Source organism: Arachis ipaensis, chromosome B9, assembly GCF_059453495.1.
Source record: "Arachis ipaensis isolate K30076 ecotype BB chromosome B9, ASM5945349v1, whole genome shotgun sequence".
NCBI classification, from domain to species: domain Eukaryota; kingdom Viridiplantae; phylum Streptophyta; class Magnoliopsida; order Fabales; family Fabaceae; genus Arachis; species Arachis ipaensis.
The window spans coordinates 83,942,429-83,958,549 of record NC_142444.1 but is presented as its reverse complement, the minus strand read 5'-3'; the positions used below and the strand labels follow the sequence as shown (position 1 = coordinate 83,958,549).

Below are 16,121 nucleotides of genomic sequence, written 5' to 3'. Positions count from 1 at the left end.
TCTTAAAGAACAAGAAATTAAATGGCAGAAACATAGAACGCAAGAAATGTAAACTGCAGAATCTTAAAGTGCAAGAAATGTAAATGGCTTTAATTGTAAAGGGGATTGGGAATTGGATTTGCAGAAATTAAACAAGGAAAAGTAAAATTCAACAAACAGAAGAGTAGAAGATAACTTGAATTGAATCGGATCTAAAACGGAATTGTAAATGGGCTTGAAAAGCATTAAACAGAGAATCGAAAATGGGAAATCCAGATCTCAGGACTCAAGAGACTAGATAACCAAGTCTAGATCTCAATGCCTTCCTAGATCCAGCAAGAACAATTTCAAAGGAAATGAAGAAATGTAAATTGCAGAGAAAGTAAAAGAAGAAGCAATTAACAGAAACTGAAATTCAATGATGCGGAAAATTAAACAAGATCCCAAGGTGAGATTGAAACAGAATTTCTTCAATTCTCAACCCAAGATCCGAAGCAAGAAAAGTAAAGAGTATTCAAGCAAGAACAAGGAAGAAGAGAGATCAATTCTCCTCCCCAAATTCTCTTGAATTAAAACAACAATTCCAAAAATGTAAAGGTGAGCTCTCTACAAAACTACCTAATCAAAACCGAAAAGAAAAGAACTCCCTAGAAACTTAAATCCTAACCTCTTTATACACTTTCTTCAAATGGTCTTCAAGCCTTGAATTGGGCCTTTTCTCTTGATGGAATTGGGTTGATAGAGGCCTTGGTTGATTGCTCTTGGAGTTGGAGAGAGAACCAATGTGAACCGAGTTGTGAATCTTAAAAGCTTGAGTAAAAGTTTGAGTAAAAGTTTGAGGCAAACTTTTACTCAAACTTTTTACATCAGCTGCCCCATTCTTGCTGCTACCAACGTTTGAGCCAAAGTTTGGGGTCAAACTTTTGCTCAAACGTTGGCCCCCTAGTGCATATATGTGGCGCCAACGTTTGCCAAAAAGTTTGAGGCAAACGTTGGTGCAAACTTTTTCTCTCCAGGGTGTGTTGCTGATGGCGCCAACGTTTGCCAAAAAGTTTGAGGCAAACGTTGGCTCAAGCTTTTCTCCTAAAAGTTTGAGCTAAAGTTTGAGGCAAACTTTTGCTCAAGCTTTTTTTTCCTGGGGTGTTTTCACTTCTTCCAAAAGTTTGAGCTAAAGTTTGAGGCAAACTTTTGCTCAAACTTTTTGTTCTCTCTTGCTCCTAGCCATTCCTTCTTGCTTCAACCTTTCTCCAAGCTTTCTTCACCTATCATCAATCAATCAAACACATCAAAGCTATGCTCCAAATCATGAGATTGTGTTTCTTTCATAATATATGACAATTATAGCATAAAATCTCATGAAAGTGCATGAATTCATACATGGTTGATTGAATCAAAGGAAACATGAAAATCTACCCAATTGGCTTGCTTATGTCTCAAGAAAGTGCATAAATCAATTGAAAACAAAAGAAAAAGGCTAGTGAAACTAGGCTAAGATGACTTGTCATCACAACACCAAACTTAGAGTTTGACTGTGGGGGCTTTGGTTGACTCTACAGCGAGAGAATCTTTTCATGCTTCCTCTCCATGGTTACAGAAGGAGATCCTTGAGTTTTAAACACAAGGTTGTCCTCATTCAGTTGGAGGACCAACTCTCCTCTGTCCACATCAATCACAGCTCTTGCTGTGGCTAGGAAGGGTCTTCCGAGGATGATGGATTCATCCTCCTCCTTTCCAGTGTCTAGGATTATGAAATCAGCAGAGATGTAAAGGTCTTCAACCTTTACTAACACATCCTCTACTTATCCATAAGCCTATTTTCTTGAGTTGTCTGCCATCTCTAAAGAGATTCTGGCAGCTTGCACCTCAAAGATCCCAAGTTTCTCTATTACAGAGAGTGGCATTAAGTTTATTCCTGACCCCAGGTCACACAGAGCCTTCTCAAAGGTCATGGTGCCTATGTTACAGGGAATTAGGAATTTACCAGGATCCTGTTTCTTTTGAGGTAATTTCTGCCTATCCAATGCATTTAGTTCATTGGTGAGCAAGAGAGGTTCATCTTCCCAAGTCTCATTACCAAATAGTTTGGCATTCAGCTTCTTGATTCCACCAAGGTATTTAGCAACTTTCTCTTCAGTAATGTCTTCATCCTCTTCAGAGGAAGAATACTCATCAGAGCTCATGAAGGACAGAAGGAGGTTCAATGGAATCTCTATGGTCTCTAAATGAGCCTGAGATTCCTTTGGTTCCTCAAAGGGAAATTCCTTATTGGTCACTGAACGTCCCAAGAGGTCTTCCTCACTAGGATTCACGTCCTTGTCCTCCCTTGTAGGTTCGGCCATGATGGTCAAATCAATTGCCTTGCACTCTCTCTTTGGATTTTCTTCTGCATTGCTTGGGAGAGTACTAGGGGAGTTTCAGTGACCTTTTTACTCAGCTGGCCCACTTGTGCCTCCAAATTTCTAATGGAGGACCTTGTTTCATTCATGAAACTGAAAGTGACCTTAGATAGATCAGAGACTATATTTGCTAAGCTTGATGGATTCTGCTCAGAATTCTCTGTCTGTTGCTGAGTGGATGATGGAAAAGGCTTGCTATTGCTAAACTTGTTTCTTCCACCATTATTAAACCCTTGTTGAGGCTTTTGTTGATCGTTCCATGAGAAATTTGTATGATTTTTCCATGAGGGATTATAGGTATTCCCATAGGGTTCACCCATGTAATTCACCTCTGCTATTGCAGGGTTCTCAGGATCATAAGCTTCTTCTTCAGAAGATGCCTCTATAGTACTGTTGGATGATTCCTTCAATCCATTCAGACTCTGAGATATCATATTGACTTACTGAGTCAATATTTTATTCTGAGCCAATATGGCATTCAGAGTATCAATTTCAAGAACTCTCTTCTTCATAGGCGTCCCATTACTCACAGGATTCCTTTCAGAAGTGTACATGAACAGGTTATTTGCAACCATGTCAATGAGTTCCTGAGCTTCTGCAGGCATTTTCTTTAGGTGAATGGATCCACCTGCAGAATGGTCCAATGACATCTTAGATAATTCAGATAGACCATCATAGAATATATCCAGGATGGTCCATTTTGAAAGCATGTCAGAAGGACACTTTTTGGTCAGTTGCTTGTATCTCTCCCAAGCTTCATAGAGGGATTCACCTTCTTTCTGTCTGAAGGTTTGAACATCCACTCTAAGCTTACGAAGCTTTTGAGGAGGAAAAAACTTGGCTAAGAAAGCCGTGACCAGCTTATCCCAAGAGTTCAGGCTATCTTTAGGTTGAGAATCCAACCATATTCTAGCTCTGTCTCTTACAGTAAACGGGAAAAGCATAAGCCTGTAGACCTCGGAGTCAACCCCATTGGTCTTAACAGTATCACAGATCTGCAAGAATTCAGTTAAGAACTGAAAAGGATCTTCTGATGGAAGTCCATGAAACTTGCAATTCTATTGCATCAGAGAAACTAATTGAGGCTTTAGCTCAAAATTGTTTGCTCCAATGGCAGGGATTGAGATGCTTCTTCCATGTAAGTTGGAATTTGGTGCAGTAAAGTCACCAAGCATCTTCCTTGCATTGTTATTATTTTTGGCCATGTCTCCTTTTTCAAAAATTTCAGTCAGATTTTCTCCAGAGAGTTGTGCTTTAGCTTCCCTTAGCTTCCTCTTCAGAGTCCTTTCAGGTTCAGGATCAGCTGCAACAAGAATGTTCTTATCCTTGTTCCTGCTCATATGAAAAAGAAGAGAACAGAAAATAATAGGGATCCTCTTTGCCACATTAGAGAGGTTCCTTTATGTGAGTAGAAGAGAAGAATAAAAGAAGGGGAAGAGAAAAACTCGAATACAGAGAGGAAGATGGTGTTCGAATTTTGGGTGGAAGAGAAGTGTTAGTAGATGAATAATTAAATAGAAGGAGATGAAAGATGAGAGAAGTTGAAAATTAAATAAAATAAAAATAAAATTTTTTTTGTTTTTAATTTAAAAATTAAAGTTAAAATTCAAAAATTTTAAAATAAAATAAAATTAAATTAAATTTTAAAACAATTAGTTAATTAAAAAGGAATTTTGAAAAAGAGGGAAGGGATTTTTGAAAATTAGAAAGAGAGTTAGTTAGGTAGTTTTGAAAAAGATAAGAATCAAATAAAAAGTTAAGTGGTTAATTGAAAAAGATTTGAAAATCAATTTTTGAAAAGATAAGAAGTTAGAAAAGATTTTGAAATTAATTTTGAAAAAGATGTGATTGAAATTTTTTTGAAAAAGATTTGAAAAAAAAAATTAAAAAGATTTGATTTTGAATATTAAAGTTGATTACTTGACTAACAAGAAACAAAAAGATAGGATTTTAAAATTTAAAGATTGAACCTTTCTTATTAGGCACGTAACAAACTTAAATTTTTTTGAATCAATCACATTAAATGCTAGTAGTAATTTCGAAAATTATGAAATAAAATAAGAAAAAGATTTTTGAAAATCAATTTGAAATTTTCGAAAATTATGAAAGAAAAATAAAAAAAAAGATTTGATTTTTGAAAAAGATAGAATTTTTAAATTGAAAATTTAACTTGACTCAAGAAACAACTAAATTTTAAAAAGTTTTGAAAAAGTCAACTCAAATTTTTGAAATTTATGAGTGAAATAAAGGAAATATTTTTTTTTTATTTTTGAATTTTTAATGATGAGAGAGAAAAACAATAAAAAGACTCAATGCATGAAAGTTTTGGATCAAACAAATGATGCATGCAAGAACACTATGAATGTCAAGATGAACACCAAGAACACTTTGAATGTCAAGATGAATACCAAGAACTTATTTTTGAAAATTTTGAAGAAAAGAAGAACATGCAAGACACCAAACTTAGAAATTTTCAATGTTGAGACATTAATAATTCCAAAATGCATATGAGAAACAAGAAAAGACACAAAATAAGAAATTTTAAAGATCAAACAAGAAGACTTACCCAGAACAACTTGAAGATCATGAAGAATGCAATGCATGGATTTTCGGAAAATGCAAGAAAGAGATAAACATGCAATTGGCACCAAACTTAAAAACTAACACAAGACTTAAACAAGAAACATCAAATATTTTTGGTTTTATGATTTCATTAAATTTTTTTGGTATTTTTCAAAAATTATTTGGAAAAAGCAAAATAAGGATTTCAAAATTTTTAATAGGAATTCCAGGAATCTTGCAATGTTAGTCTAAAGCTCTGGTCCAAGAATTAGACATGGCTCACTAGCCAACCAAGCTTTCAGTGAAAGCTTCGGTCCAAAACACTAGACATGGCTAATAGCCAGCCAAGATTCAGCAGATATTGCCTACCTCCCATGTATACAACAACTATGCGTGTAACTGCCAAATGGGTGAAGATAAACAAGCTCTTGTGATGATAAGTTGAAACCCCGGTCCAAAAGATTAGACATGGCTTTCAACCAGCCAGGATTCAACAAATCATCATGAAACACAAGAATTCATTCTTAAAAATTCTGAAGAAAAATATATTTTTGAAAATATGTATTTTTATTATTATTTTTTTTCGAAAATAAGAATAATAAAAACAAAAAGCTTAAAATTAAAATAAAATTACCTAATTTGAGCAACAAGATGAACCGTCAGTTGTCCAAACTTGAACAATCCCCGGCAACGGCGCCAAAAACTTGGTGTGCAGAAATTATGATCATCAACAATGGCGCCAAAGGCTTGGTGCTTTCAAACGTGAATCACACTTTGTCACAACTTCGCACAACTAACCAGCAAGTGCACTGGGTCGTCCAAGTATTAAACCTTACGTGAGTAAGGGTCGATCCCACGGAGATTGTCAGCTTGAAGCAAGCTATGGTCACCTTGTAAATCTCAGTCAGGCAGATTCAAATGGTTATAGAGAATTGATAATTAACATAATTAAAAGATAAACTAGGATAGAGATACTTATGTAATTCATTGGTGAGAATTTCAGATAAGCGTATAGAGATGCTTTCGTTCCTCCTGAACCTCTGCTTTCCTGCTGTCTTCATTCAATCATTCCTACTCCTTTCCATGGCAAGTTGTATGTTGGGCATCACCGTTGTCAATGGCTACATCCCGTCCTCTCTGTGAAAATGGTCCAATGTGCTGTCACTGCATGGCTAATCATCTGTCAGTTCTCGATCATACTGGAATAGGATTTACTATCCTTTTGCGTCTGTCACTACGCCCAGCACTCGCGAGTTTGAAGCTCGTCACAGCCATCCCTTCCCGGATCCTACTCGGAATACCACAGACAAGGTTTAAACTTTCCGGATCTCAGGAATGGCTGTCCAGGGGTTCTAACTCATACCACGAAGACTCTAATATCTCGGACTCGGTCCCCTTTATTAGATATCTAAGAGATACTCATTCTATCTCATCTTCATGTAGAACGGAAGTGGTTGTCAGGCACGTGTTCATAAGTGAGAATAGTGATGAGCGTCACATAATCATCACATTAATCAAGTTCTTGGGTGCGAATGAATATCTTAGAATAGGAATAAGCTTGAATTGAATAGAAAAACAATAGTACTTTGCATTAATACTCGAGGAACAGCAGAGCTCCACACCTTAATCTATGGTGTGTAAAAACTCTACCGTTGAAAATACATAAGAACAAGGTCTAGGCATGGCCGAGAGGCCAGCCTCCATGATCTCAGAACTAAACGTCCAAAGATCCCCGAATACAATAGTAAAAAGTCCTATTTATGCTAAAACTAGTTACTAGGGTTACAGAGATAAGTAAATGATGCAGAAATCCACTTCCGGGGCCCACTTGGTGTGTGCTTGGACTGAGCATTGAAGCTTTCACGTGGAGAGGTCTTTCTTAGAGTTAAACGCCAGTTTGTAACCTGTTTCTGGCATTTAACTCCACTTTGCAACCTGTTTCTGGCGTTTGACTCCAGAATAGGGCAGGGAGCTGGCGTTGAACGCCAGTTTGCGTCGCCTAAACTCGAGCAAAGTATGGACTATTATATATTGATGGAATGCCCTGGATGTCTACTTTCCAACGCAATTTAGAGTGTGCCATTTGAAGTTCTGTAGCTCCAGAAAATTCAATTTGAGTGCAGGGAGGTCAGAATCCAACAGCATTTGCAGTCCTTCTTCAACCTCTGAATCTGATTTTTGCTCAAGTCTCTCAATTTCAGCCAGAAAATACCTGAAATCACAGAAAAACACACAAACTCATAGTAAAGTCCAGAAATGTGAATTTTTAGTTAAGAACTAATAAAAATATATTAAAAACTAACTAAATCATACTAAAATCTATGTAAAAATAATGCCAAAAAGCATATAAATTATCCGCTCATCACAACACCAAACTTAAATTATTGCTTGTCCCCAAGCAACTGAAAATCAAATAGGATAAAAAGAAGAGAACATATTATAAATCCCAAATATCAATGAAACTTAGCTCCAATCAGATGAGCGGGACTAGAAGCTTTTTGCCTCTTGAATAATTTTGGCATCTCACTTTATCCATTGAAGTTCAGAATGATTGGCAACTATAGGAACTTAGAATTCAGATAGTGTTATTACTTCTCCTAGTTCAGTATGTTGATTCTTGAACACAGCTACTTTATGAGTCTTGGCCGTGGCCCTAAGCACTTTGTTTTCCAGTATTACCACCGGATACATAAATGCCACAGACACATAACTGGGTGAACCTTTTCAGATTGTGACTCAGCTTTGCTAAAGTCCCCAATTAGAGGTGTCCATGGTTCTTAAGCACACTCTTCTTTTGCTTTGGACCTCGACTTTAACCGCTCAGTCTCAAGTTTTCACTTGACACCTTCACGCCACAAGCACATGGTTAGGGACAGCTCGGTTTAGCCGCTTAGGCCAGGATTTTATTCCTTTAGGCCCTCCTATCCACTGATGCTCAAAGCCTTGGATCCTTTTTACCCTTGCCTTTTGGTTTTAAGGGCTATTGGCTTTTTGCTCTTGCCTTTTGGTTTAAAGAGCTTTTGACTTTTTTTGCTTGCTTTTTCTTTTTCCTTCTCTCTTTTTTTTTCGCCATTTTTCTTTTCTCTCTTTTTTTTTCACAAGCTTTTGTATTCACTGCTTTTTCTTGCTTCAAGAATCATTTTTATGATATTTTCAGATCATCAAATAACATTTCTCCTTTTTCCTTATTCTTCAAGAGCCAACATATTTAACATTCATAAACCACAATATCAAAAGACATATGCACTGTTCAAGCATTCATTCAGAAAACAAAAAGTATTGTCACCACATCAAAATAATTAAACTAGTTTCAAGGATGAATTCGAAACCCTGTACTTCTTGTTCTTTTATTTTTTAGAACATTTTTCATTTAAGAGAGGTGATGGATTCATAGGACATTCATAACCTTAAGGCATAGACACTTAGACACTAGTGATCATGTAATAAGATACAAACATAAATAAACATGAGGCATAAAACCGAAAAATAGGAAAAATAAGAACAAGAAGATTAAGGAACGGGTCTACCTTAGTGAGGGTGGCGTCTTCCTCTTCTTGAAGAATCAATGGTGCTCTTGAGCTCCTCTATGTCTCTTCCTTGTCTTTGTTGGTTCATCCCTAGTGATTTTGGTGCTCCTATCCTTAGTTGCTCCCAATAGTTGTGTGGAGGAAAATATATCCCTTAAGGCATCTCAGGGATTTCATGGTGAGGAATTTCCTCATGTTCTTGTTGAGGTCCATGATCTCTTGTTTTGCAGTCAAATGCTCTACTACTGAGCTATGGACCCTTGAGATGAATCTCTCTATCTCCCATGACTCAGAGGTGGAAGCTTTTGTCTTCCCTTTCCTCTTTCTAGAGGTTTCTCCGGCCTTAGGTGCCATAAATGGTTATGGAAAAATAAAAAGCAATGCTTTTACCACACCAAACTTAAAATGTTTGCTCGTCCTCGAACAAAAGAAGAAAGAAAGGATTAGAAGAAGAAGAGATGGAGAAGATGGAGGTGTGTGAATGGTTCGGCCAGGGGGGTTTAGGTGGTTAGGATGTGTGAAAAGGAAAGAGTGATGGTTTGAATTTGAGTGGGTGGGTGTAGGTGGGTTGTAAGATGGTTTTGGAGGAGTAATGGAGGTGATTGGTGGAGGTTATTTGTGGAAGAGAGTTATGAAAAAGTGTGAAGATGAGAGAAGAAAAGGTGGTGATCCTGTGGGGTCCACAGATCCATTGGGGTCAAGGACTTAACATCCCTGCTCCAATTAGGCGTGCAAAACGCCCTTAGTATGCAATATTGGCGTTTAACGCCAGACTGCTGCCTGTTTTTGGCGTTAAACGCCCAAATGTAGCTTGTTTCTGGCATTTAACGCCAGGTTGATGCTTGTTTCTGGCGTTAAACGCCAGCTTGGTGCTTGTTTCTGGCGTTAAACGCCAGACAGATGCTTGTTTCTGGCGTTTAAATGCCAGAGTGCTCTTCCTCCAGGGTGTGCTGTTTCTTCTGCTGTTTTTCATTCTATTTTTGATTTTTCAGTAGTTTTTGTGACTCCACATGATCATCTACCTAAAAAACATAAAATAAACTAAAATAGATATAGTTAAATAACATTGGGTTGCCTCCCAACAAGCGCTTCTTTAATGTCAATAGCTTGATAGTGAGCTCTCATAGAGCCTCACAGATATTTAGAACATTGTTGGAACCTCCCAACACCAAACTTAGAGTTTGGTTGTGGCCTCCCAACACCAAACTTAGAGTTTGACTGTGGGGGCTTTGGTTGACTCTATTGTGAAAGAAGCTTTTCATGCTTCCTCTCTATGGTTACAGAAGGAGATCCTTGAGTTTTAAACACAAGGTTGTCCTCATTCAGTTGGAGGACCAACTCTCCTCTGTCCACATCAATCATAGCTCTTATTGTGGCTAGGAAAGGTCTTCCAAGGATGATGGATTCATCCTCCTCCTTCCCAGTGTCTAGGATTATGAAATCAGCAGAGATGTAAAGGCCTTCAACCTTTGCTAACACATCCTCTACTTGTCCATAAGCCTGTTTTCTTGAGTTGTATGCCATCTTTGAAGAGATTCTGGCAGCTTGCACCTCAAAGATCCCAAGTTTCTCCATTATAGAGAGTGGCATTAAGTTTATTCCTGACCCCAGGTCACATAGAGCCTTCTCAAAGGTCATGGTGCCTATGTTACAGGGAATTAGGAATTTACCAGGTTCCTGTTTCTTTTGAGGTAATTTCTGCCTATCCAATGCATTTAGTTCATTGGTGAGCAAGGGAGGTTCATCTTCCCAAGTCTCATTACCAAATAGTTTGGCATTCAGCTTCATGATTGCACCAAGGTATTTAGCAACTTTCTATTCAGTAATGTCTTCATCCTCTTCAGAGGAAGAATACTCATCAGAGCTCATGAAGGGCAGAAGGAGGTTCAATGGAATCTCTATGGTCTCTAGATGAGCCTCAGATTCCTTTGGTTCCTCAAAGGAAAATTCCTTATTGGTCACTGAACGTCCCAGGAGGTCTTCCTCACTAGGATTCACGTCCTTCTCCTCCCTTGTAGGTTCGGCCATGATGGTCAAATCAATTGCCTTGCACTCTCTCTTTGGATTTTCTTTTGTATTGCTTGGGAGAGTACTAGGGGGAGTTTCAGTGACCTTTTTACTCAGCTGGCCCACTTGTGCCTCCAAATTTCTAATGGAGGACCTTGTTTCATTCATGAAACTGAAAGTGACCTTAGATAGATCAGAGACTATATTTGCTAAGTTAGAGGGATTCTGCTCAGAATTCTCTGTCTGTTGCTGAGTGGATGATGGAAAAGGCTTGCTATTGCTAAACTTGTTTCTTCCACCATTATTAAAGCCATGTTGAGGCTTTTGTTGATCCTTCCATGAGAAATTTGGATGATTTCTCCATGAGGGATTATAGGTATTCCCATAGGGTTTACCCATGTAATTCACCTCTGCTATTGCAGGGTTCTCAGGATCATAAGCTTCTTCTTCAGAAGATGCCTCTATAGTACTGTTGGATGATTCCTTCAATCCATTCAGACTCTGAGAGATCATATTGACTTACTGAGTCAATATTTTATTCTGAGCCAATATGGCATTCGGAGTATCAATTTCAAGAACTCTCTTCCTCAGAGGCGTCCCATTACTCACAGGATTCCTTTCATAAGTGTACATGAACTGGTTATTTGCAACCATGTCAATGAGTTCCTGAGCTTCTGCAGACGTTTTCTTTAGGTGAATGGGTCCACCTGCAGAATGGTCCAATGACATCTTAGATAATTCAGACAGACCATCATAGAATATATCCAGGATGGTCCATTTTGAAAGCATGTCAGAAGGACACTTTTTGGTCAGTTGCTTGTATCTCTCCCAAGCTTCATAGAGGGATTCACCTTCTTTCTGTCTGAAGGTTTGAACATCCACTCTAAGCTTACGAAGCTTTTGAGGAGGAAAGAACTTGGCTAAGAAAGCCGTGACCAGCTTATCCCAAGAGTTCAGGCTATCTTTAGGTTGAGAATCCAACCATATTCTAGCTCTGTCTCTTACAGCAAACGGGAAAAGCATAAGCCTGTAGACCTCGGAGTCAACCCCATTGGTCTTAACAGTATCATAGATCTGCAAGAATTCAGTTAAGAACTGAAAAGGATCTTCTGATGGAAGTCCATGAAACTTGCAATTCTGTTGCATCAGAGAAACTAGTTGAGGCTTTAGCTCAAAATTGTTTGCTCCAATGGCAGGGATTGAGATGCTTCTTCCATGTAATTTGGAATTTGGTGCAGTAAAGTCACCAAGCATCTTCCTTGCATTGTTATTATTTTCAGCCATGTCTCCTTTTTCGAAAAATTCAGTCAGATTTTCTCCAGAGAGTTGTGCTTTAGCTTCCCTTAGCTTCCTCTTCAGAGTCCTTTCAGGTTCAGGATCAGCTGCAACAAGAATGTTCTTATCCTTGTTCCTGCTCATATGAAAAAGAAGAGAACAGAAAATAATAGGGATCATCTTTGCCACAGTAGAGAGGTTCCTTTATGTGAGTAGAAGCGAAGAATAAAAGAAGGGGAAGAGAAAAACTCGAACACAGAGAGGAAGATGGTGTTCGAATTTTGGGTGGAAGAGAAGTGTTAGTAGATGAATAATTAAATAGAAGGAGATGAGAGATGAGAGATGAGAGAAGTCGAAAATTAAATAAAATAAAAATAAAATTTTTTTTGTTTTTAATTTAAAAATTAAAGTTAAAATTCGAAAATTTTAAAATAAAATAAAATTAAATTAAAATTTAAAATAATTATTTAATTAAAAAGGAATTTTGAAAAAGAGGGAAGGGATTTTCGAAAATTAGAAAGAGAGAGTTAGTTAGGTAGTTTTGAAAAAGATAAGAATCAAACAAAAATTTAAGTGGTTAATTGAAAAAGATTTGAAAATCAATTTTTGAAAAGATAAGAAGTTAGAAAAGATTTTGAAATTAATTTTGAAAAAGATGTGATTGAAATTTTTTTGAAAAAGATTTGAAAAAGAAATTTAAAAAGATTTGGTTTTGAAAATTAAAGTTGATTACTTGACTAACAAGAAACAAAAAGATAGGATTTTAAAATTTAAAGAATGAACCTTTCTTATTAGGCAAGTAACAAACTTAAAATTTTTTGAATAAATCACATTAAATGCTAGTAGTAATTTCAAAAATTATGAAATAAAATAAGAAAAAGATTTTTGAAAATCAATTTGAAATTTTCAAAAATTATGAAAGAAAAATAAAAAAAAGATTTGATTTTTGAAAAAGATAGAATTTTTAAATTGAAAATTTAACTTGACTCATAAGAAACAACTAAATTTTAAAAAGTTTTGAAAAAGTCAACTCAAATTTTCGAAATTTATGAGTGAGAAAACAAATGAAAGACTCAATGCATGAAAGTTTTGGATCAAAACAAATGATGCATGCAAGAATACTATGAATGTCAAGATGAACACCAAGAACACTTTGAATGTCAAGATGAACACCAAGAACTTATTTTTGAAAATTTTGAGAAAAGAAGAACATGCAAGACACCAAACTTAGAAATTTTCAATGTTGAGACATTAATAATTCCAAAATGCATATGAGAAACAAGAAAAGACACAAAACAAGAAATTTTAAAGATCAAACAAGAAGACTTACCTAGAACAACTTGAAGATCATGAAGAATGCAAAGCATGGATTTTCGAAAAATGCAAGAAATAGAAAAACATGCAATTGACACCAAACTTAAAACTGACACAAGACATAAACAAGAAACATAAAATATTTTTGGTTTTATGATTTCATTAAATTTTTTTGGTATTTTTTGAAAATTATTTGGAAAAAGCAAAATAAGGATTTCAAAATTTTTAATAGGAATTCCAGGAATCTTGCAATGTTAGTCTAAAGCTCCGGTCCAGGAATTAGATATGGCTCACTAGCCAGCCAAGCTTTCAGTGAAAGCTTCGGCCCAAAATACTAGACATGGCCAATAGCCAGCCAAGCTTCAGCAGATATTGCCTACCTTCTATGTATACAACAACTATGTGTGTAACTGCCAAATGGGTGAAGATCAACAAGCTCTTGTGATGATAAGTTGAAACCCCGGTCCAAAAGATTAGACATGGCTTTTAGCCAGCCAGGATTCAACAAATCATCATGAAACACAAGAATTCATTCTTAAAAATTATGAAGAAAAATATATTTTTGAAAATATGTATTTTTATTATTATTTTTTTTCAAAAATAAGAATAATAAAAACAAAAAGCTTAAAATTAAAATAAAATTACCTAATCTGAGCAACAAGATGAACCGTCAATTGTCCAAACTCGAACAATCCCCGGCAATGGTGCCAAAAAGTTGGTGCGCAGAAATTATGATCATCAACAATGGCGCCAAAGGTTTGGTGCTTTCAAACGTGAATCACACTTTGTCACAACTTCGCACAACTAACCAGCAAGTGCACTGGGTCGTCCAAGTAATAAACCTTACGTGAGTAAGGGTCGATCCCACGGAGATTGTCGGCTTGAAGTAAGCTATGGTCACCTTGTAAATCTCAGTCAGGCGGATTCAAATGGTTATAGAGAATTGATAATTAACATAATTAAAAGATAAACTAGGATAGAGATATATATGTAATTCATTGGTGAGAATTTCAGATAAGCGTATAGAGATGCTTTCGTTCCTCCTGAACCTCTGCTTTCCTACTGTCTTCATCCAATCATTCCTACTCCTTTTCACGGCAAGTTGTATGTTGGACATCACCGTTGTCAATGGCTACATCCCGTCCTCTCTGTGAAAATGGTCCAATGTGCTGTCACTGCATGGCTAATCATCTGTCGGTTCTCGATCATACTGGAATAGGATTTACTATCCTTTTGCGTCTGTCACTACGCCCAGCACTCGCGAGTTTGAAGCTCGTCACAGCCATCCCTTTCCGGATCCGACTCGAAATACCACAGACAAGGTTTAGACTTTCCGGATCTCAGGAATGGCCGTCCATGGGTTCTAACTTATACCATGATGACTCTAATATCTCGGACTCGGTCCCCTGTATTAGATATCTAAGAGATACTCATTATATCTCATCTTCATGTAGAACGGAAGTGGTTGTCAGGCACGTGTTCATAAGTGAGAATGGTGATGAGCGTCACATAATCATCACATTCATTAAGTTCTTGGGTGCGAATGAATATCTTAGAATAGGAATAAGCTTGAATTGAATAGAAAAATATTAGTACTTTGCATTAATACTCGACGAACAGCAGAGCTCCACACCTTAATCTATGGTGTGTAGAAACTCTACCATTGAAAATACATAAGAACAAGGTCTAGGCATGGCCGAGAGGCTAGCCTCCATGATCTCAGAACTGAACGTCCAAAGATCCCCGAATACAATAGTAAAAAGTCCTATTTATGCTAAAACTAGTTACTAGGGTTACAGAGATAAGTAAATGATGCAGAAATCCACTTCTGGGGCCCACTTGGTGTGTGCTTGGGTTGAGCATTGAAGCTTTCATGTGGAGAGGTCTTTCTTAGAGTTAAACGCCAGTTTGTAACCTGTTTCTGGCATTTAACTCCACTTTGCAACCTGTTTCTGGCGTTTGACTCCAGAATAGGGCAGGGAGCTGGCGTTGAACGCCAGTTTACGTCGTCTAAACTCGGGCAAAGTTTGGACTATTATATATTGCTGGAATGCCCTGGATGTCTACTTTCCAACGCAATTTAGATTGAGCCATTTGAAGTTCTGTAGCTCCAGAAAATCCAATTTGAGTACAGGGAGGTCAGAATCCAACAGCATCTGCAGTCCTTCTTCAACCTCTGAATCTGATTTTTGCTCAAGTCCATCAATTTCAGCCAGAAAATACCTGAAATCACAGAAAAACACACAAACTCATAGTAAAGTCCAGAAATGTGAATTTTTATTTAAGAACTAATAAAAATATATTAAAAACTAACTAAATCATACTAAAAACTATGTAAAAACAATGCCAAAAAGCGTATAAATTATCTGCTCATCAGTAGGCTAAGAGATACACGCTCGATCTAAGGTAGAACGGAAGTGGTTGTCAGGCAGACGTTCATAGGTTGAGAATAGTGATGAGTGTCACAGATCGTCATATTCATCATGTTGAAGTGCAAGCGGATATCTTAGAATAGAAATAAGCTTGAATTGAATAAGAAAACAATAGTACTTTGCATTAATTCATGAGGAACAGCAGAGCTCCACACCTTAATCTATGGTGTGTAGAAACTCAACCATTGAAAAATACACAAGTGATGAAGGTTCAGGCATGGCCGAATGGCCAGCCCCCTAAACGTGATCTCAGAACAGAAAATTAGTCAAAGATTAACCAGAGATGTGAAATAAATCACTAAAAGTAGTTTTTATACTAAACTAATAGCTAGGGTTACATAAGATATGTAAATGATGTAGAAATCCACTTCCGGACCCACTTGGTGTGTGCTTGGGCTGAGTATTGAGCTTTCATGTGTAGAGACTCGTTTTGGAGTTAAACGCCAGGTTGTAGCCTGTTTCTGGCGTTTAACTCTGAATTGCTACCTGTTTCTGGCGTTTAACTCCAGAATAGGGCAGGGAGTTGGCATTTGAACACTAGTTTGCGTCGTCAAAACTCCTGCAAAATATGGACTATTATATATTGCTGGAAAGCCCTGGATGTCCACTTTCCAACGCAATTAAGACCA

General features: G+C 37.1%; 2 non-coding genes across 2 annotated transcripts; both read left to right on the top strand.

Moving 5' to 3' along the window:
- The first annotated feature begins 3,079 nt into the window (after positions 1–3,079).
- Positions 3,080–3,187, top strand: LOC148545266 (small nucleolar RNA R71). Its single transcript, XR_015900640.1, has one exon. It is a non-coding gene; the product is annotated as a small nucleolar RNA R71 (small nucleolar RNA).
- Positions 3,188–11,254: 8,067 nt separating this feature from the next.
- LOC148545265 (small nucleolar RNA R71) lies at positions 11,255–11,362 on the top strand. The gene has a single exon (XR_015900639.1). It is a non-coding gene; the product is annotated as a small nucleolar RNA R71 (small nucleolar RNA).
- Positions 11,363–16,121: the final 4,759 nt, after the last annotated feature.